A 23,165-nucleotide genomic window follows, 5' to 3' on the forward strand; every position below is an offset into this window, starting at 1 on the left:
CTGCAAGGTCATGCTGTGACCTTGACCTTCAAGGTAGCGAGCCAAATGTTGCGCGTGACACGTCGTTTCAATATGGTGATCATTTCTGTGAAAAAGTTTTAAAATCCGACTTCAAATAATGAAGTTATGGACCGGACACGATTTTGCTGCAAGGTCATGCTGTGACCTTGATCTATTAGGTAGCAACCCAAATGTTGCGTGCTACACGTCGTCTCAATATGGTGATCATTTCTGTGAAATAGTTTTAAAATCCGACTTCAAATAACAAAGTTATGGGCCAGACACGAATTCAGGACGTACGGACGGACGGACTACCCGACGACTATATGCTCCCCCGAATTTTTTCGGGGAGCATAAAAAAACATAACCTGGTGTTGGTTAGGAATCGAACCATAGACCTTCAGATCAGTACTCCGACATCTATATCAATGTGACACCACACTTCTCTGATGGGTGAAAATATATGAATATATTCGATAGATACTGGTCAGTGTTTGTTCAAATGACCTTTACGAAAATTCTCTTTAACACAAATAAATAATTTTCTAAAAATAGTGTTAAGTTCAAAATGCTATGTCATTTAATTAAAGAAATGTATGAATAGACAACTTCATTCATAACAGCAAATAATGTCATTCTAGGTATGCAATTTAATGTCTAAGTGGTTAATTTTGCATTGTGGAAATATTTGTGATATTTAAAATTGAAATCATTCACAAATATTAGACGCAAAAAATATTTCTTTTTAGGCAAACTTTCTTCTATCGTTTGAGAACACATTTTCATACAGCATCTTACATTAATAAGTTTGAATGTTCAGGTACTTAGATTATTGTTCTCATTGCTCGTTCGATTAAGTTTGGTCTAAACAAATCAGAAATGTTTTAATGAAACAATATTTGTGTTAATAAAACAATAGGTTATTCATATAACAAAATAAATGTTAACAAATATGACAAAGAGATTGGTGATCAGGTCCTTTATTAAACTAACAATATAAACTTCAAACAATTATATAACTAATAAAGGTATTAAACAACGGAATAGAATGATTACAATAACGGCATAATTTTAACATTCACCTTGTCACAAAAACAGTATTAAATTCAAAAAATCGTATTTTCCCCAATACTTCCCCGCGCAAAAAGTCCACTTTTTGACATTTACACATTTTTTTACCTATGAATATCCACTTATTCAGTATTCTTAAATGCACACATAAATGACATTATTTAAACACAGATCTGTCTTAACCTGTGGGATTTTAAAACAGGGGTTTCTAGCACTGTTGCAAAACTAAATAATCCTGTCTGACAAGCAAGAGAGTCCAAATATGGTTCAAATCAGTTCATTAATAAGATGGTAAATTTCAGCAAAATTAATACAAAAATCTTTAGATTAACATTCAAAGTGAAATTCCTTAAAATTTTTGGAAGCAGACATCATACCAAGTACTCCCATCAAGTTTTATTGAAATTGGTTGCATGGTTTTTAGGAAGTGCAAGCAGACAGCCAGACTGATTATCAGCCTAAAACCAATATTCCCACTTAAACTTTTACATTTGAAATATATCATTTATCATTAACAGCCAAATATATGACCAATCAAACATCATATCAATTGCTAACAAGATTGCATTTTTGAAAAATGCTATGCCACCGCATTATATAACACAACACTAAATAGTAGTGTAGGAACAGATTTTTTTTAGTTTATAATCAATTGAACTTTGCCATAAAGCATTTGAGTTTAGTGAATTTGGTGGTATTTTACATGGCCTAAATTTCATGACTGTACATCAAAGGAACAGAAAGTAGGCCACATCATCAAAATCTAAGCCAGCTGATATCAAAATTCAATTTGACATTCAAAATCGTGCACATGGACCAAATTTCAAAACTGTACATCACAGGAAAAGAAAGTAAGTCACATATCAAAATTTTGGTCAGGTGCTATTAAAATCCAATTTTACATCTCAAACAGTGCACGTCCAAAGTTGATTTGCTATATGCCACCGCATCACAGATGAGTCAAGACACAGTTGCACATATGAGGCTTCAATTATATCTAGGCCAAAAATCCAATCAAGTGTCACAATTCACATTTGAAAGATTCGATTTTTAATTCTGAAGTTTTCATATTTTAAGTCACTTATAAGCCACAACAGTTTTATTTTGTGTTGTCCTCTCGGGAAAATGGTGCATCTTGTCTTCTTACCTATAAAGTAAAGTGAAGAAGTTAACATTTTAACAAGAACGTGTTAGTGAAACACAAATTCCCTCGGGTTCGATTCTTGTCAGTAGCAATATTTCAAAAAATGTTTACCAATTCACTGAGTTATGGACAGAAACATTGCCAAAATATTGCAAACACAAATTATATAGCTTGACAGAGTCATTGCATTTTGTAATTGTGAAATATATAAGTTGCCAAGTCAATGCTATGACTTGTGAAGTGATAAATATTCAACTTTATCAAATATATATAAATGTAAGAAATCTATACTTGGCACCCTTGACCTTGACCCACTGACACCTATAGAATATCATGCAAGTTTTCTTCCTACCAAATATGAAATACACCTGTCAATAAATAAAGGCTGTATGGGCAGTATGTTAAAATCTATTTTGAGCATTGATGACATTGATCAAACTGACCCCTAACTCCATCCAAAGGAAGAATACCAAGCAAGTTATCTTCCAACCCAATATGAAATAAATCAGTCAATAAATAAAGACTGTATGGGCAAAAGTGTAAAAATCTATTTTAAGCACTTGTGACCTTGACCCAACTGACCCCTAACTCCATCCAAAGTAAGAATAACATGTAAGTTATCTTCCTACCAAATATGAAATACACCTATCAATAAATAAAGCCTGTATGGGCAAAAGTGTAAAAATCTATTTTTAGCACAAGTGACCTGGACCCACTGATCCCTACCCCAATCAAAAGGATGAATACCATGAAAGTTATCTTCCTACCAAATATGAAATATATCTGTCAATAAATAAAGGCTTTATGAGCAAAAGTGTAAAAATCCATTTTTAGCACTGGTGAACTTGACCCAACTTACCACTAATTCCATCAAATTTTATGTTCCTATCAATTATTAATGACATCTGTCTATAGAATATGGTTAATACACCTGTAAAAATCAATTTTTAACATTGGTGAACTTGACATTGGTGACATTGACCTTGACCCAAATGACCCCTTACTATACACAAAGAAGGAGGACCTCCCTTGGCATGTTTGTATTAAACATGAAAGACATCAACCAAACAAGAGGGCCATGATGGCCCTGAAGTCGCTCACCTGTATATAGGCCCCCGGAGGGGGGCCAGTTTAAACCCCAGGGCTTTTATTTGAACAAACTTGGTAGACACCAATTAGAAGATATTTCATGCTTAACATCTAAGGTCTAGCTGGTCAAGTTTTTTTCTTTACACATATAGTTAAAAACAATGACACACCTTGGGCAGGGCCACTTTTGACCAAACGGCTTTTATTTGAACAATCTTTGTAGACACTTACTATAGTGTGGCGGGAAATAAGGTCTCTGCTGTCAAAATAGTGCAAATTGTGATACAAGCATGAAACTTTCAGGAAATTATCTTTAGACCATGTAGATTTCAAAAGTGAAGTGGGCCCAAAAATATCTCTGCTCATTCAAGATGGCCGCCATTTTCAAGATGGCCGCCATATAAATTTGACGTACATTCTAGCTCATTCATTCCAATTTTTTGTACAGACCTGAAACTTACACCAAAGCTTGCATATAGTTTCCCCTTTTCAAAAATTTAAATCTTCAAGCAATTTCACTTGCATATTTGTTCAGAATCAAAGATGGCGTCCAATATGGCTGCCAATTTTAATGAAAACTGATATATCCCTTTGGTAGTATAATTTTTTCCACACAGTATGCGTATTACCATATAAAATTGTTAAATATACATTGTATTAGAAAAAAATCGAATTTTAAGTTAACCACATTTTTAGTCATGTTTTTAGTTTTTTGTACAAAAAAAAAATCTTTAAAAAAATCAAAAACAAAGTTCCATTTTTTTGCATTTTTCTCCAACATTGTTTTCTAGGTCTATGTACAAAATTCCAAAAGTTACATAGTTTCTTAAAATGTATTTGATATTCAATCAACACTTTGTTTTATTGTATAATTATAGCAAAAACAAACAAAAATGTGAAGGTTTTATACTTATTAAAAGTGGGTGGGGTAAATTTATCAGACAATTGTAGTACAAAAAAACGTTTTTTTAAGAATTCTTATGCAAATATTCACTGTAAAAGTATTTTATTGTATTAAGGTATTTTTGTTTTCCTTCAGGTCTAGAGGGTGTACTAAAATATCAATAAATGCAGATACAATCATATGTATACATTCAGTTATTAAATGTGTTTGCATGATATAAGTTGTTTCAATATTCTTGATATAATTTGATAATTGTACAGAAAGAAGACTGAATATTCATCAATGAACCATATGTTAGATAAAATCATGCCTGGACCTGAGTGAAATGTTGTCTTTTTATGAATACAATTATTTCCTGGACAATTTAGTCTTGCTAAAAGCTTGTAACAGAATGATTCAAAGTTATATTTACTTGCACATCATTGTAACCAAGTATAATTGAATTAGTACTGTCCATTTCTAATACTAGTAACTTATGTAGACATGATATTATCTAAAGAAATCAAAATTTAGACGACTGATACATCATATTATCTAATTACTATGTGTGCTAAAATAGGTATCAATAAAACCGCTTGACCCACATTATTATTTAGAATATAAACTAAATGTATTCCTTCTTTATTTTTCCCATTAAACAAGAGAGAATTGTTGACCCTAGATCACTCACCTTAGATCCACTGTTAGAAAAGGGCTATAATTCTTTTATACTGAAGAATGCTAAAATCATGTAAGGAGTATCTTTTTTTCACCAGTCAAGATTTATAAATTATTTGAAAAGAAACATGCCCAATAACTAGGCTCTCAGAACTTTTTCACACAAGAAGACTCATATAAATATATTCCAATAAGAGTCCATGGATGTAAACTAAGTGATTTTGACCTTATGCCAATAGTTCATAATCTTTATATAGCATCACAAGGTGATGATATACGATATTTTTTCTTCTCTGTGCACTGTAGTTTCGGAGAAGAATTTTAATATATAAGTCAATGTAAACTAAGTGACAGGGAAAGCCATTTTGGACTGCAGGAGCATGATTTAAAGGCCCTCGCGAGGTACACAGTTTTTAAAGACTTGTGTAGGGAATCGCATTGAAGTTGTTTTATTGTTGTTGTTATTAAAAAAATAATCAACAAACAAACTGTTATGCCTAGAGCTTAGATAGTCAAAATATAACCTTGCCAAGAAAAGAAGACCTCTTTAAAAGTTACATAAAACACTTTTGGATCATTAAGTGTAGATGGAAAATAAAAAATCTTCTCAAAAATCAAAATGCACAGAGCACAGGTACTAAGCATGTAGCACCACCTTGTGTCTTTATTAACATATTTAATGAATCATGCTCATAGAGCCACCTGGGTTCACAGACTTGTATAGGAAAACACATTAAAACATCTAGTGTTAAACTGCAATGACTTGAACTAAGATATTTGGGATGTAGACTGATATAACATGCATAAATTTGTATGATGATACTGCAGGTCTAAATCAGTTTTGCAATGGTATCACTTAATTTACAAAGACTACTGTAATAAATCTGTTTTCTCTTAACCTACAGTATCCGACGCATATACATTAATCATGTATCATCATCAGGCCTCGACACTAACTTTTTCAGCAAGTGGTAAGCCGGACCACTAGATTTGAACTTTAGGTGGTCATTCAAGAAGTAAGGTGGTCAGTTATTATTATTGTAACATTTTACTGCAAATTTAGAAAAAAATAATATATGCTTAAATTTGATGACATAATGTATTATTGACCTTTAAAGAAAACAGGTATCTTCAGACAAATATATTTTTATCTAATCAGAAATGAAGTAGAGCAAGTTGGTAGGTATTCTATTGTAATGTTATTTGGTTTTTATTTTTATCTCATTCAAAACTACACAACAGGGCTCTTATTTATGTTAATTCTTATATTGAAATGATTTCTCCCTCAACTCAAGTAAGGGAATAGTGAAACATTTATGTCTGTTATTCAAATATTCATTCCTGATACATGGTACGTCTTATTATCATGATAATTACATGTATCTTCTATAGATAACATTTTTAAGAAAACTGATAAATAAAATATAGATCTTATTCTTGTTTTTGAAAGGAAATATCAAAAGGATAAAAAAAATAATGACAATATAACTATAGTTTAGCTTATTTTTCTCACTGATTCATTATGAATACAGATTTTTTTACCTTGTTGACATTTATTTTTGACATTGAGTAATTTTAAACTTTAAAAGTAATTCTATCTCTGGAAGAAATAGATCTATTATCGTTAGTTACAATAAAGATTAGTAGCAACAAATAATTAGTTGTTTTTCAAGTTCCTTTCGTTTGCTGCCATTAATCAAGTATCTGAAATTTAATTTTATCTGATATCCTATACATTACTAGTATCATAATTACCGTCGTGGGTATCATACGATGCATACCGGTACTGACTAACATCATTTGAATGAATTTTGTACCTAAATTATTATTACAAATTCTTAACTCTTTTAACTTGCAAAAACAAAATTTGAATGACTTAAAATGAAAGTTATTGATGATTTAAGAACGTCTTTAACTAATCAGAGATTAATGAATTATATACATGTACCTCGAACAAATGATTTTAACAAAATGTATATAACATGTTTTTGACACAAATCGCCATACTCCCAAATGAGCCTTGCACCAACCATAAAAACTCAAGTGGTCCGACGGACCAGTGGCTTTTAAAATTAGGTGGTCCTTGCCAAAATCAGGTGGTCTCGGACCAACGGACCACCGCTAATGTCGAGGCCTGATCATAATTATGTTATAATAATGATATATCATGGACAACATGGTCCAAATTTACCAAACACTAGAGGTCACTAAGTTTATATGGACTCGTATATAATAAATATGGTTATTAAAGTCCTCTCGTGTGAATAAAAATTGAAACCAGATATTGAGCATGTTTTTTTTTAAAAAACAACCGGATTCAATTATGACACAAATCATGCGTGTTATGACATAATTGACATCCCAAAATGATCTTGTTACCTTTTTTCCAACAATGATCTTAGGTGAGTGATCCAGGGTCATCATTACCCTCTTATTGAAAGAAAAAAAATAAGATATGATTACTTTAGGAAATACACTTAGTTTGTATCTTAACTTTTCTAAAAGCTGCATGCAGGCCAGGCCATATCATTGATATATCTGTTTCACATCACATACATTTTGTTGGCTTTTAAGCCATGTCTATATTATGAATATAAAATTGTGGAGGTGTCAAAAATATGCGTTTATGGACTACCTTTATACCTTTACATTCATGTACATGTTTGCTATTTTAAGCATGTTTAGTTGATTAATTGTCTTCTTATATGTCTTTACAATTAACAATTAAAATATAATGTCAAATATATTGAAAGAAGAATATCATGCAACCAAATTTTAATAACTGAATGTATATTGAATTTCTTGCTCACCTACTAAATGGCCCGAAGGAAGACAAAAATACTTTCATCCAATTAAAAGTACTTTTTAAGTTGGAACATTTGCATAAGAATTTATAGAAAAGTAAAAAGGAAAAGAAATAGAATGAACTTAGCTATGTATATTTTCTGTTGTTTTTTTTCTTTTACAATTATCATATAAAATTACCCCATCCACTTTCACAAAATATAAAACCTACAGATTTAATGCTTTTCTTACATTTTTTACAATAAACACATGATATTAATGGAATGTCAAATACAGTTTAAGATATAAAGTAACTTTTTTAACTTTGTACATTAATTTAGAAAATAAAATTTGAAAAATATGAAAAAAATGGATTTTTTTTTATCTTTTTTAAAGATATTTTTAAACAAAAACTTTTAAAATGTTTACTTTTATTGAGATTAACATTAATATGATTATCTCTGATATGTTTAAACACTTTTTTTATTATAATAAAAATTATTTGTGCAACAAATTATACTATAAAAATGATATAACAGTTTTGCACAAAATCGACGGCCATATTGGACGCCATCTTGGATTTAGAGGATGTATGAACGAGAAATTTTGTGATATTTAAATTTTTGAAAAGGGAAAAGTATATGCATGCTTTTGGTGTTAGTTAAAGGTCTGTACAAAAAATTGGAATGAATGAGCTAGAATGTACGTCAAATTTATATGGCGGCCATTTTGAAAATGGCGGCCATCTTGAATTAGCAGAGATATTTTTGGGCCCACTTCACTTTTGAAATCTACATGGTCTAAAGATGATTTCCTTAAAGTTTCATGCTTGTATCACAATTTGCACTATTTTCTCAATTTCCCGCCCCACTACTAGAAAATGTTTCATGCTTTATATCTAAACTCTAGCTATTCGGGTTTTTTCAAAGAAGTTTTTGCTATACACATATAAGGAAAATCAATATCAGCCCGGGCGGGGCCAATTTTGACCCCAGGGCTTTTATTTGAACAAACTTGGTAGACATCCATTAGAACATGTTTCATGCCAAATATCTAAGCTCCAGCTCTTTGGGTTTTTAGAAGAAGATTCTAAGATTTAATATATGCATATAGGGAAAATCAATGACCCCCTGGGGCAGGGCCAATTTTGACCCCAGGGCATTTATTTGAACAATCTTGGTAGACACTCATTAGAAGATGTTTCATGCTTAATATCTCAGCTCTAGCTCTTTGGGTTCTTTAAAAGAAGAATTTTTTAAGTTTTTACTATATGCATATAGGGAAAATCAATGACCCCCTGGGGCGGGGCCAATTTTGACCCCAGGGCTTTTATTTGAACAAACTTGGTAGACCCCCTTTATAAGATGTTTCATGCTAAATATCTTAGCTCTAGCGCTTTGGGTTCTTTAAAAGAATTTTTTTTAAAGTTTTTACTATATGCATATATATAGGGAAAAGCAATGACCCCCTGGGGCGGGCCCCAATTTTGACCCAAGGGCTTTTATTTGAACAAACTTGGTAAACACTCGTTAGAAGATGTTTCAGGCTAAATATCTTAGCTGTAGCTCTTTGGGCTCTTTAAAAGAAGAATTTTTAAGTTTTTACTATATGCATATAGGGAAAATCAATGACCCCGAGGGGCAGGGCCAATTTTGACCCCAGGGCTTTTATTTGAACAAACTTGGTAGACATCCATTAGAACATGTTTCATGCTTAATATCTTAGCTCTAGCTCTTTGGGTTTTTTAGAAGAAAATTTTTAAGTTTTTACTCTATGCATATATAGGGAAAATCAATGACCCCCTGGGGCGGGGACAATTTTGACCCCAGGGCTTTTATTTGAACAATCTTGGTAGACACTCATTAGAAGATGTTTCATGCTTAATATCTTAGCTATAGCTCTTTGGGTTCTTTAAAAGAAGATTTGTTTAAGTTTTTACTATATGCATATAGGGAAAATCAATGACCCCCTGGGACGGGGCCAATTTTGACCCCATGGGATTTTATTTGAACAATCTTGGTAGACACTTACTAGAAGATGTTTCATGCCAAATATCTAAGCTCTAGCTCTTTGGGTTTTTTAGAAGAAGATGTTTAAAGTTTTTTCTTTTGGTTGCCATGGCAACCAGAGTTCTGTATGGAATGGAATTCTTTGAACAACTTTGTGAAGGCTTCACACAAGGAACATCCCTGTGAAGTTTCATTATGATCTGCCTTATTGTTTCAGAGTAGATGTCGTTTGAAAATTGTGAACGGACAATGGAAGACGTACAACTGATGACAGACGAAGAGTGATTCTAATAGCTCACCCTGAGCATATGCTAAAAATAAAGGCTGTATGAGCAAAAATGTTTAATTTTATTTTCTAAACCAGTGACATTGGCTTTGACCCTAGAGACCACTTACTCCACTAAAAATTAGAGGAATATTAAAGGTATCCACCTACCAAATATGCAAGATGACAAAAAAATAAGAATTTGGATGGTTTGACACTTCTTTGTGTCAAACTTCGATAAGTAGATTTTCTATATGTGTCAAAGTAAAATGAAATTTCAATTTTTTCTCTTTATATTCTCTTTTGAAAGCTATAGGCTAAATATACATGAGTAAGAATTTTATGTGTGTATTTGTTCAATGTGTTAAATCCTTCAAATAATTTGAAATCTTACTTCAAAAGGAATGTTTGGCAACTTTTTCTAGCCACATTAAATATCACTGGGCAGATTTTAATTGATTCTGATAAATTTGTATATTAGTCAGACATATTTTTCATTCATGATTGTAATGAAATAGACTTTCCTCATAATTAACATTGAATGACAAAACCATCAAAATTAATAAAAAAAGTTTACCCTGTGTTTGAACTGCTGAATAACATAAATGGAATTTTAATCTTCTATTGCTTGTCAGGTATCCCATAAACTGCAAAAAGATAATATAGATATATAAAAAATAAAAACAGAAAAACATACTGTGCATTAATTGCATGTTAAATTATGTACATTACAAATCTCAACTACACCAAAATATTATAACTAACAAGAACATGTTTGATAAACATCAATGCCCCTGACACATATTCTTTCTGGCAATTAATTTACAAAAAATGTTCACCTATTTACTCCGTTTTGGCCCAAAAAAAATACAAAAAATAAAATAAGAATAAACCTTTAGTTACTGTGAAAAATAGAAGTCACTGCTATTTGAAATTATTTAACTTAAGATTAAAAAATTATCAGATATATATAAATGCTAGATCTTGATCTTCACCTTGAACCCAGTGACCCCAACATTGTCGACACATAAAGGACCCCAATTACTGATTAGGTATGTGTTTTCTAAATATGAGACATTGCATTAGTAAAAAAAAAACAAGATTGCATTTGAGAAAAATGCTCTGCTAGCGCATTAATACAACACTAAATAGTAGTGTAGGAACATATTTTTTTGTTTCTTTACAACTGAAGATTGTCATAATGCATAGATCCCTGACCTATCTAATTCTTATAATCAGGTAAGTGGTTAAATCTGTTGTTAATCCAATAAAAGATCAGAGTAGGAATATATCAATGCACTAGTGAATTTGGTGGTGAAGGTCATGGTTCAAATTTCATAGCTATACATCAAAGGACAAGAAGGTCACATCATCAAAATCTAGGTCACCTGATATCAAAGTTCAATTTTACAACTAAAACTGTGCACATGGTCAAAATTTCATTGCTGTACATTATAAGACAAGAAAGCAGGTCAATGTCACTGGGCAAGGCAAAATTTTGACCCAAGGGTTTAATTCAAAACAATCTTGATACAGGTCCACCAAACAACATTTCAAGTCAAATATCTAAGCTTTCAGAAAACATTTGTTTTATTTTCTGTTTTTTCTATGTGTACATAATGAGAATCATTGCCCCTGGGCAGGGCCAATTTTGACACCAGGGGAAAAATTTGAACTATTTTGGTAGAGGACCTATAGATGACATTATATAGCAAACATCAAAGCTCTATGTCTTGTATCTCAGGACAAAAATTTTTTTTTTCTTATACTATAAGTATTTAAGGAAAACTAATGACCCCCGGGGAGGGGCCGATTTTGACCCCAGGGCTATAATTTGAACAATTTGGGTAGAGGTCTACCACACAATGCCTTATGCAAATTATCTAAGCTCTAGGCCTTTTGAGTCTTTACAAGAAGGTATTTTAAGTTTTAACTATATGTACATGTAGTGAAAATCAATGACCCCCGGGGCGGGGTCAATTTTGACCCAAGGGCTATAATTTGAACAATCTTGGTAAGGGTCCACCAGACAATGCCTTATGCAAAATATCTAAGCTCTAGGCCTTTTGGGTCTTTACAAGAAGGTATTTAAAGCTTTTTACTACATGTACATACAGCGAAAACAATGACCCCGGGGCGGGGTCGATTTTGACCCTAGGGCTATAATTTGAACAATGTTGGTAAGGGTCTACCAGACAATTCCTTATGCAAAATATCTAAGTTCTAGGCCTTTAAGGTCTTTACAAGAAGGTATTTAAAGTTTTTAACTATAATGTACATATGTTGAAAATCAATGACCCCGGGGGCAAGCCGATTTAGACCCCAGGGCTATAATTTGTACAATCTTGGTAAGAGTCTACCAGACAATGCCTTATGCAAAATATCTAAGCTCTATGCCTTTTGGATCTTTACAGGAAGGTATTTTAAGTTTTTACTATATGTACATATAGTGAAAATCAATGACCCCGGGGACGGGGCCAATTTTGACCCCAGGGCTATAATTTGAACAATCTTGGTAGAGGTCTACCAGACAATGCCTTATGAAAAATATCTAAGCTCTAGGCCTTTTGGGTCTTTACAAGAAGATTTTAAAATTTATTTTTGTAATTCCTTTTGGTTGCCATGGCAACCAGATTTCTGCATAGAATAAAATTCTTTGAACAACTTTAGAAGCCCTTCACCCATAATCAATCCTGCCAAGTTTGGTTGAAATTGGACAAGTGGTTGGTTGCCATGGCAACCAGATTTCTGCATAGAATGAAATTCTTTGATCAACTTTAGAAGCCCTTCACCCATAATCAATCCTGCCAAGTTTGGTTGAAATTGGACTAGTGGTTTTTCACAAGAAGATTTTTTAAGATCACTATATAAGATATATAACACACAAACACACACACATATAAACACATGTGCATCACTATATGCCACCACATCGCAGATGCTGCGACGGCATAAAAAAGCTGTATAAAAAAAGGTGTAAAACAAGATTGCATTTCTGAAAAATGCTATGCTGCCACATTATATAATACAACACTAAATAGTAGTGTAGGAACAGAAGATTTTTTTGGCTTCTATACAACTGAATTTTGACATAAAGCAGTTGAGTCGAGTGAATTTGGTGGTCAAGGTAATATTTCACATGGCCTAAATTTCATGAGTGTACATAAAAGGACAAACAGTAGTCACTTTGTCAAAATCTTGGTCAGCTGATATCAATCTTAATCTGACTGTCAAAATCTAGGTATGTTGATATTAAAATCTCAGACTTTACACATGGTCAAAAATTTCATGGCTGTAGATCAAAAGGACAAGACAGTAGGTCAATGTCCCCTTGGGAAGGGAAAAATTTTGAGCAAAAGTTTAATTCAAACAATCTTAATACAGGTCCACTAAAAATTATTTCATGTCAATATCTAAGCTGTAGCTTTCTTCTTTTCAGCAAACATTTGTTTTAGTTTCCGTTTTTACTATATTACACAATGCAAAAATCAATGACCCTGGGCGGGGCAAATTTTGACCCTGTGCTATAATTTGAACAACCTTGGTAGAGGTTCACTATGCAATTTTTATGCAAACTTTCATACCTCTAGCCTATGTCAATTCAGACAATAAGCAGAGCCAACTTTAACACTAGGGGCAAAATTTGAACAACTTTTGTAGAAGACCTATAGATGATATTATATACCAAATATTAAAACTCTAAGCCTTGTACCTTCATAGGAGATTTTTTAACTTTTTTACTATACATACACAATGAAAATAAATGACCTCCGGGTGGGGCCAATTTTTACCAAAGGGCTATAATTTAAACAATCTTGGTAGAGGTCCACTACACCATAATACATGCAAAATATCTGACCTCTACCTCTCTTGTCAATTCAGAGGAAATTGTTAAAGTTTTAACTATATACATATAAGGAAAACAAACTCCTCAAGGCGGGGTTTAATTTTGACACTAGAGCTGGGATTTGAACAACTTTGGTAGAGGACCTTTAAACGATATCATATACCAAATATCAAAGCTTTAAGCCTTGTTCTTTCAGACAAGAGATTTTTTAATTTTCACTAAGTTTTGAGTTTTCAACTAGACTTGGTAATGATCACTCCTGTAAAGTTTGAATGAAATTGCACCAGTTGTTTCTGAGGAGTATTCCGGACAAACTTATGTGTAGTTGGTAACGCAAAAAAAGGAATGTTTAAAACCACCTTTTTCTTGAAGGCTCATAACTCGGCCAAAATCATTCAACTAATAAAACCCATTTAATATGCCCAAGAACTTGAGTTACAGATCAAACCTATAAAGCTTCATAGTAACTTTTAACTAGAACTATCGCTGAATGCGATTCATACCCCCACTAATGTCCTTGAAAGATGACCACTTGGAAAGGTCACAGGTTAAGAGAATAACTTATGTGGCACAAATACATAAAAAGAAATTATCTCTGGTGAAAAAAAGACTAATTGTACAGGTAATAGTATAAATATATATTATCAAATCATGTTCGTAACAGTTACAAATAACCTTTCATTTTCACAATGTATTAAAACATTTTATTTATAAGTCCATTTTTGACCTTCAAGTGTGACCTTGACCTTAATCTGACACAAGGGTAAGATGGCTTTTGCACATCACCCAGTTTGGTTGAACATTTGAGTAAAGTTTGAAGAAAATCCTTCCATTAGTATAGAATTTATAGAATAGACACAATATATTGTCTAGTATTGGTTGTACGTAAATTTTGAAGACTTAAAAAGGACATAACTTTGTCAAAATTCAATACAGAGTAATGAAACTTGACCTGCATATCTTATTTGGCCACACCTCATATATCTTTTAAGTTTCAAGCAAATGCCTGCGCTAGTTTCAGAATTATTCAAGTACATGTTAAAAATTTAAGAAACATTTTCTAAGTCAATTTTTTACTTTCAAGTGTGACCTTGACCTTTAGCCGGCACAAAGGTGACATGGATTCTGCACATAACCTTGTTTGAGGTGAAAAATTTGAGTAAAGAATTGAAGAAAATTTCTTCCATCAGTATGGATTTATAGAGCGGACACAACATTTTGTCTAATATTTGATTGTATGTAAATTTTGAAGACTTAAAAAGGGGCATAACTTTGTTAAAATGCAATACAGAGTTATGAAAACTTGAACGAACAGCATATCGGAATTGTGACCCTTCAAAAATATTTTAAGTTTCAAGCAATACCTTTTCTAAATTTAGAAATATTCAAATAAATTTTTAAAATTTAAGAATATTTTCTAAGTCAAAATTTTTGACCTTCAAAGTGTGACCTTGACCTTAAGCCAGCAAAAGAGTTCTGCACATCCCTTGTTGAGATGAACATTTGAGCCAAGATTGAAGAAAATCTTTCCATAAGTGTAGGACTTACAGAGCGGACATGACATACTGTGTAATATTAGATTGTTTGATATTTGACCTTCAATTGTGACCTTGACCTTGAGCTGACACAAGGGCAACATGGGTTCTGCACATCCCCTTGTTGAGGTGAATATTTGAGCCAAGTTTGAAGAAAATCTTTCAATTAGTGTAGGACTTACAGAGCGGACACAACATACTGTGTAATATTTGATCTTTTGATATTTGACCTTCAATTGTGACCTTGACCTTGAGCTGGTACATGGGCAACATGGGTTTTGCACATCCCCTTGTTGAGGTGAACATTTGAGCCAAGTTTGAAGAAAATCTTTCAAATAGTGTAGGACTTACAGAGCGGACACAACATACTGTGTAATATTTGATAGTGTTTGATATTTGACCATCAATTGTGACCTTGACCTTGAGCTGACACATGGGCAATATGGGTTCTGCACATCCCCTTGTTGAGGTGAACATTTGAGCCAAGTTTGAAGAAAATCCTTCAATTGGTATAGGAGTTGTAGAGCGGACACGAAAATGGAGATGGACCGACGGACGGACGGACCGACGCGACAAAGCGAATCCATTATAGCCCCCCCCCCCACATTTTGTGGTGGGGGTATAATGAAATTGCATAAGTGGTATAAGAGTAGACAGTACAAACTTTTTAAACAATAGCCACCGCCGGGCGGGGGCAACGCTCAACTTTTTACTTTCTATAAAAGCAAACAAAGAAATGTTTGAACAAAATCTTTAAATATACTAATTTATATATATATATATATAAATAGAAACACGCAATTCTAAAAAAAGAAAATTCTATAAATAGAAACACTCAATTCTATAAATAGAAAATGCTATAAATAGATACATGTGGTGTAATGTGGTGGTGACATGTGGTGACATGTGGTGGTGACATAAGGTGGTGACACATGGTGGTGGTAGTTACACGTGGCAGTCACACATGGTTTTGACATGTGATGACTAAGATGTCATGTGGTGGTGACATGTGGTGTCACTTGGTGGTGACACATAATGTCACATGGTGGTGACATGGTGACACATGGTGGTGTCTTGTGGTGAAATGTGGTGTCACATGGTGACATGTGATGACACATGCTGGTGTCACATGGTGACATGGTGTCGACATGTGATGACACTTGGTGGTGTCACCTGGTGGTGACATGTGGTGTCATGTGGTGGTATCACATGGTGTCAACATGTGGTGTTGACATGTGATGACATGTGGTGTCACGTGTTAAGATCACATGGTGTGGTGGTATCATGTAGTGACACGTGGTGACACATGGTGTCGACATGTGATGACAAGTGGTGGTATCATGTGGTGTCGACATGTGATGACATATGGTGTCACGTGGTGTTGACCTGCCATGACACGTGATGAAGTCATATGGTGTCGACATGTGATGACACATAGTGGAGTCACGTGTTGGAGTCACATGGTGGAGTCACGTGGAGAAGTCAGGTGCTGGTGTCACGTGATGGAGTAATGTGGCACAGTCACGTGGTTTCACATGGTGGTGTCACATGGTGGAGTCATGTGGTGGAGTCATATGATGGTGTCACATGGTGAAGTCACGTGGTGGTGAAACACCTTGTGGTAAGGTCACAATAAACAACAAGGTCTTGTCCTTAAGTATGTTCTGTTATAATATGAAGTTGATCCCTTCAATAATAGCAAAGTAACAGCCAGTTAGAGCCAAAACAATGAAAATTTCAATAATTTGAACTTCAAAGTCAAGGTGATTAATGAAAGAAGGTCAAGGTCTGTCTGGTTATTTTTTCAGGGTTATCCTAAAACATTATTATGTTCAAGTTTGAAGACAATTTATTCAAAAATAACAAAGTTACAGCCAAAAATAGCCAAAAAAATGAAAATTTCAATAATTTGACCTTCAAAGTCAAGGTCATTTATGGGTGAATGTCAAGGTCTGTCTGATTATTTTTAAGGGACATCCTTGAAGATTATTATGTTTAAGTTTGAAGACAATCCATTCAAAAATAACAAAGTTACAGCCAAAAACAGCATGAACAAGCAAAATTTGGACTTTTAACCTTGAAGGTCAAGTCATTTATGGATGAAGGTCAAGGTCTACTGAAAGGTCTTGTCCCAAGGGTTGTTGTGGCCAAGTATGAAGACAATACACTAAGAAATAAAAAGTTATGATCCAGGTACAACTTTGTGAACAGCAACAGGAAAGGCAATGCCACCCTGACAAAAAATATATAAGGGCCAAAACTCTGACGAAAATCATTGAACCGGAAAATGCCAACAATATACACAACTAGACTTGGTACTGATCATTCTTGTTAAGTTTGGTTGAAATTGCATTAGTAGTTTCTTACAGAGGTCAGGAAAGATTTCTGACGGATGGACAGACGGAAATGCTCAATTTTTGGTATTTAAGTGGCAACTCATTTGTTCTATTGTTTTTTTAAGCCATGTAAGAGAAAAGGTAGCCACATAAGAGCTGACGGAATGAATAGCATAAAAGGAAATTTACTGTTACCTATTGTTCCCACAGTCCTTAAGTATCTGTATTTTTGTACTGGAAGACAATGAAGAAGAGATCCCTGTATGTCGCCAATATATTGTACAGGTGACACAAAAATGCCTGCACTGATCTCAAAGTTGCACATTACGTCTTGGCATGACACATCTTCTGTTTCAGATAAAAATAGGATTATGACAACTTTTTTGATAATCAATAATGTAATGAGATAGTTATAAGGCAATTTGAACTTTTACCTCCAAAAAATGACCTTGACCTTAAAGGTGCCAACATGAGTTTTTGCATGTTAAACATAGTCTAGTGAAGACATATGACAAATATTTCAGAGTAATACAATACATGTACATAAAAATCTGACAAAATATAGTTTATACACATTTTATTTAGAATGTGTTGGAAACTATAAGCTTATGGAAACACTCTCGAATCCATTTCAGGAAGAAAGCAGTACAAAGCAATAAGTGTAAAGTTTATTGCTCAAGAAAGCAAAGGCATGCCCCTGTGCACCTTAACCCATTTTGCCAGCAATCATTAGACTAATAGTTTGACATATTAATCACATGGCTACTACCTTTTACCTGAAAGTAAAACCTTCATTTTAAAGCTACTAATATGTGTCTTGGCAATACAACATATTGTCTACTTATGGTGATCATGTAAACCAATATCTATTAGAATCCCATCATTCATGCAGAAATTATAGACAGAACATTGCTGCGCATAATAATTCATGATAAACTAAATGACAAATTTACTTAGTCCAATCTCTTGCTGTAATGTTGACCTTTTTCCTACAGACCATACCATGGTAACTAAGTTATGGTCTGAACAAAAATAAAGAATGAATATCAAGGGGTAATATCTCAAAAATTAGAAGGGGGAGAGAACAGTACTTGTGTGCTGCAATTCTCCTCCACTTAATCTATCCACCTTTTAATTTCAATATAATGTATTTCTCTGAAAAATATATGCAGCAACTACATGAAAATGCAAAACCTTCACATGGAAACAATAATGATTACCAACAGTATAGAAGCTCCATGCTGTAGTAACTATTCATTTTGATGTCCATAATACTGATATTTTATAATATTTATTATGAACTGTAAAAAAGTTCTACAAATTTTAAACACACAAGCAACACACCTGGTAAATAAAATAAAACATCAACATCAAACAAATTTACACTCTTTGGGCTTATCTTTCTTATATTTTATTAAAGTTTCCTTATTAAAGAGTAAGGTCGGACATTATGTGATCAATAACGCATAATAAATTTATCATTAACATTAATTTTAACCAATTTAAGACTGGCATTCATATATAAACAAGAGGGCCATGATGGCCCTGAGGTCGCTCACCTGTATAAAGCCCCCCCCCCCCACCCCCGGGCCAATTTTTACCCAAGGGCTTTTATTTGTTTATTTGAACAGACTTGGTAGACACCCATAAGAAGATGTTTCATGCTAAACATCTAAGTTCTAGCTCATTGGGTTTTTTAAAAGAAGATTTTTTCAAAGTTTTTTACTATACACATATAGTTAAAAACAATGACACCCCTGGAGCAGGGCCAGTTTTGACTCCAGGGCTTTTATTTGAACAAACTTTGTAGATATTTACTTAAAGATGTTTCATGCTTAATATCTAAACTCTAGCTATTTGGGTTTTTTCAAAGAAGATTTTTAAGTTTTTGCTTTACACATATAAGGAAAATCAATGACCCCCCCCCCCCCGGCGAGGCCAGTTTTAACCCCAGGGCTTTTATTTGAACATACTTGGCCATAAGACACCCATTAGAACATGTTTCATGCTAAATATCTAAGCTCTAGCTTATTGAGTTCTTTAAAAGAAGATTTTTTAAGTTTTAACTATATGCATATAGGGAAAATCAATGACCCCCTGGGGCGGGGCCAATTTTGACCCCAGGGCTTTTATTTGAACAAACTTGGTAGACACTCATTAGAAGATGTTTCATGCTAAATATCTGAGCTCTAGCTCTTTGGGTTCTTTAAAAGAAGATTTTTTAAAGTTTTTATATGCATATAGGGAAAATCAATGACCCCCTGTGGTGGGGCCAATTTTGACCCCAGGGCTTTTATTTGAACAAACTTGGTAGACACTTACAAGAAGATGTTTCATGCCAAATATCTAAGCTCTAGCTCTTAGGGTTGTTTAAAAGAAGATATTTAAAGATTTTTCTTTCGGTTGCCATGGCAACCAGAGTTCTGCATGGAATTAAATTCTTTGAACAATTTTTAAAGGTGACCACCAAAGGAACATTCCTGTGAAGTTTGGATGAAATTGGCTCAGTGGTTTATGAGGAGATGTCATTTAAAACAAAAGTTTACGGACGGCCGGACGCCGGACGGACAGACGCCGGACGAAAGCTCACCCTGTCACTTTGTGACAGGTGAGCTAACAAAACTTATAATTATACAATGCATTATATTTTCATTATTATTATCATATTTTCACTGATCAGGGTCATGACTTTAATGCAAAGGAATTTCTGAACAGATATTGAATAAATAAATAGAAATAAATTTGATGACACTTTGACCAGAAATAATCTGATTTATTAGACAATGCTTTTATGAGAGGATAAAATTAGAATTTACCAATCTTCCTGTATTAATACATGACTCAGGAGCAAGCCATAAACCACTAGGCTATCCTGGTACTGACTCGTCATGGAATTGAGCAATCATGGCACTGAACATTTTCCACCTATAAGCATTTAAAATGCATTTTTAAATTAAAAAAAAAATCAAAATCTATTTTTCAAAAAATCAATATAACCCATGCACAAACATAATCAATAGATACTGTAAAGTCAAAGTTAAAAAAAAAAATTAAATAAATAAAACCCTATTCATTCTTAAAAAATCTTAACAAGAGCTGTCAGTAGGACAGCAACGACTATTCTTAGTGCTTGATAGTAAAAAAATGCTTGATACAGTTACCTCCTCCTGTTTACAGGTTGGGGTCATGATGGTGAACAAGTGCGCAGAGTTTCAAAGCCATATGTCCATGGACTTTGAAAATATTTGAGGTATTACAAAAACTTTAACATAAGTGGATATGCCGACCCGGACACCAAAGCCGACACCGAAGGTTCATACACATGCTTGACACATTCTTGTAAATTTTCAGGCCTACAAGTCAAATACTTTCTAGCTATGCATGAACAAGTTGAAAATTGCAAATTTATACTAAGTCAAGGGCAAAAACTCGAACAAAACTGAAACAAGAAACATGGCAACGCCATGAAACCAGGTTTTCAATTATCACCATTGTAGATAAATATGTTGTATTTGAAATACAAATACAAGCAACAAACAATGTAACTATGTGCAATGTAAAACATGAATAATGTAGGAGGAATTGCCACAGAAGAAGTATTCACTATATATTCTGTATAAGGAAAAAAACAAAGAGCCATTATTAGGTCAAAAATTATCAAATCACAAAACCCTGACAATATGTTTCAGGGCACTTGATAACAAAGTTTCTAAGAAAGTTTGGTCAAAATCCGTTGAGAAATGTAGGAGTTCAGCTCTGAAGAAATTTTTCACTATATATTCTTTATATAAAGAAAAAAAAACAAAGGGCCATAATCGGATCAAAAATTATCAAATCACAAAACCCCGACAATATGCGCCAGGGCACATTATAACAAAGCTTCTGTGAAACTTTGAACAAAATCCGTTGAAAAATGTAGGACAAGTTCAGCACAGAAGAAATTGTTCACTAGAATATATTGATAATTCTGTATAAGAAAAAAAAACAAAGGGCCATAATTAGGTCAAATATCATCCAATCACAAAACCCCGACAATATGTTTCAGGGCACTTGATAACAAAGCTTCTGAGAAAGTTTGGTCAAAATCCGTTGAGAAATGTATTGCCCATCGACATACCTCAATCTAATAACCATTTTTTTCCTTCAGAAAACCTGGTAAAAAAGTCCACATGCGAAGTACCAGGTGCATAGCTTTCCAGCGACGTTTATCATTATTCCTGTAAAGTTGGTTTATTTGATCTCAAGCACTCAAGGAACAAACAACACAACATAATGAAATGGTTTATACACTAAGTCAAGGGCAATTACTCTACAAATACTGGATAAATCCACAAGCAAAACCCAAAATGCACAACTGCACATGATGACCAACATTCTTTTAAGTTTCATGACCCTAGGTCAAATACTTTTTACATTGTAACATGAGAAACAAGCAAAAAATTGTAAATTTTGACTAAGTCAATGGCAATTCCTCTAAAAGTACGAAACAAATCCAAACGAAAATACCCAGGTGCACAACTACAGATGCTGATCAATATTCCTGTAAAGTCAAATGACTCTGGGTCAAAATCTTTTTGAGTTATGTGCGACACAAAATAGGAATGGACAGACAGATGGATGGACAGATGGACAAGGGTAAAGTGGGGGCACAAAAATCATCTTTTTTCATGAAGTTCAAGGGTGGTATTGTGCTTCAGTTCTAAACCATATAATGTAGTTGATGATAGGGAATATATATTTGAAGTAAATACCTTAAGAAATAAAGTACTTATAGTAAAAAACCTTAAAATTTGAATTAAAAATGAAAGACGGACAAACTGTCATGGTAAACCTAGCCCCCTTCATTTAAACCCGGTAGGGGTCTTATAAGCAAATATCAATCAACTGGAAAACCTGTGTAATATATGCAAGTACTTGAGCTATTTTAATGTTAAATCCTGTAACTTAGATTCATTCAAAATGCATTACTGGTATAAGAGAAGTCAACCGGATAAAAAATTTTAAGTTAAAAGCATTTATCTGACAAAAATCACTGAACTCGAAATTGCCAACAATATGCATTTAACTAGACTTAGTACTGATCATTCCTGTAAAGTTTGGATGAAATCAACCAGTCCCTTAAAAGTTAGGTTAAGGACAGACAGACAAACATCACAGAAGTGACACTACAAAGAAATCCAAAATTCAACATGTAGGCCTGTATTTACTATTAGGGATCGAAGAAGGACAAGTAGAAATTGTAGTATGCTTGTCCAGCAGGATTAGTCAAAATTTGCCTATGCATTATAGTCCCATAGAATTCTCATAAACAGTTTTTTACATTTCGAGATGGAAAACAGGAAACAAAACTTGTGTTTTAGGTTACAATATGTATAAATTGCAGACTTTATAAAGTTCTGAACACAATGTTAATTAGATACGATATGACTGGAGTATGCCTGACAATGCTATAAAAAGTATGTGATTTATCATTCATACATAACCTTAAACACAAGCCTTGTTTCCGGTTTTGGTTTGTTTTATG

At 33.5% G+C, this 23,165-nt stretch overlaps 1 long non-coding RNA gene across 1 annotated transcript; it reads right to left on the reverse strand.

The window, feature by feature from the left end:
• Positions 1-1,465: 1,465 nt before the first annotated feature.
• Positions 1,466-20,614, reverse strand: LOC132750055 (uncharacterized). Its single transcript, XR_009628495.1, has 4 exons — positions 20,458-20,614; positions 17,837-17,989; positions 10,501-10,570; positions 1,466-2,218 (listed from the first exon to the last, which is right to left on the reverse strand). It is a non-coding gene; the product is annotated as an uncharacterized LOC132750055 (long non-coding RNA).
• Between the last annotated feature and the right edge of the window lie 2,551 nt (positions 20,615-23,165).

Source organism: Ruditapes philippinarum, unplaced genomic scaffold (assembly GCF_026571515.1).
Source record: "Ruditapes philippinarum isolate M1 unplaced genomic scaffold, ASM2657151v2 ctg1451_1_1_1_1, whole genome shotgun sequence".
In the NCBI taxonomy this organism is placed as follows: domain Eukaryota; kingdom Metazoa; phylum Mollusca; class Bivalvia; order Venerida; family Veneridae; genus Ruditapes; species Ruditapes philippinarum.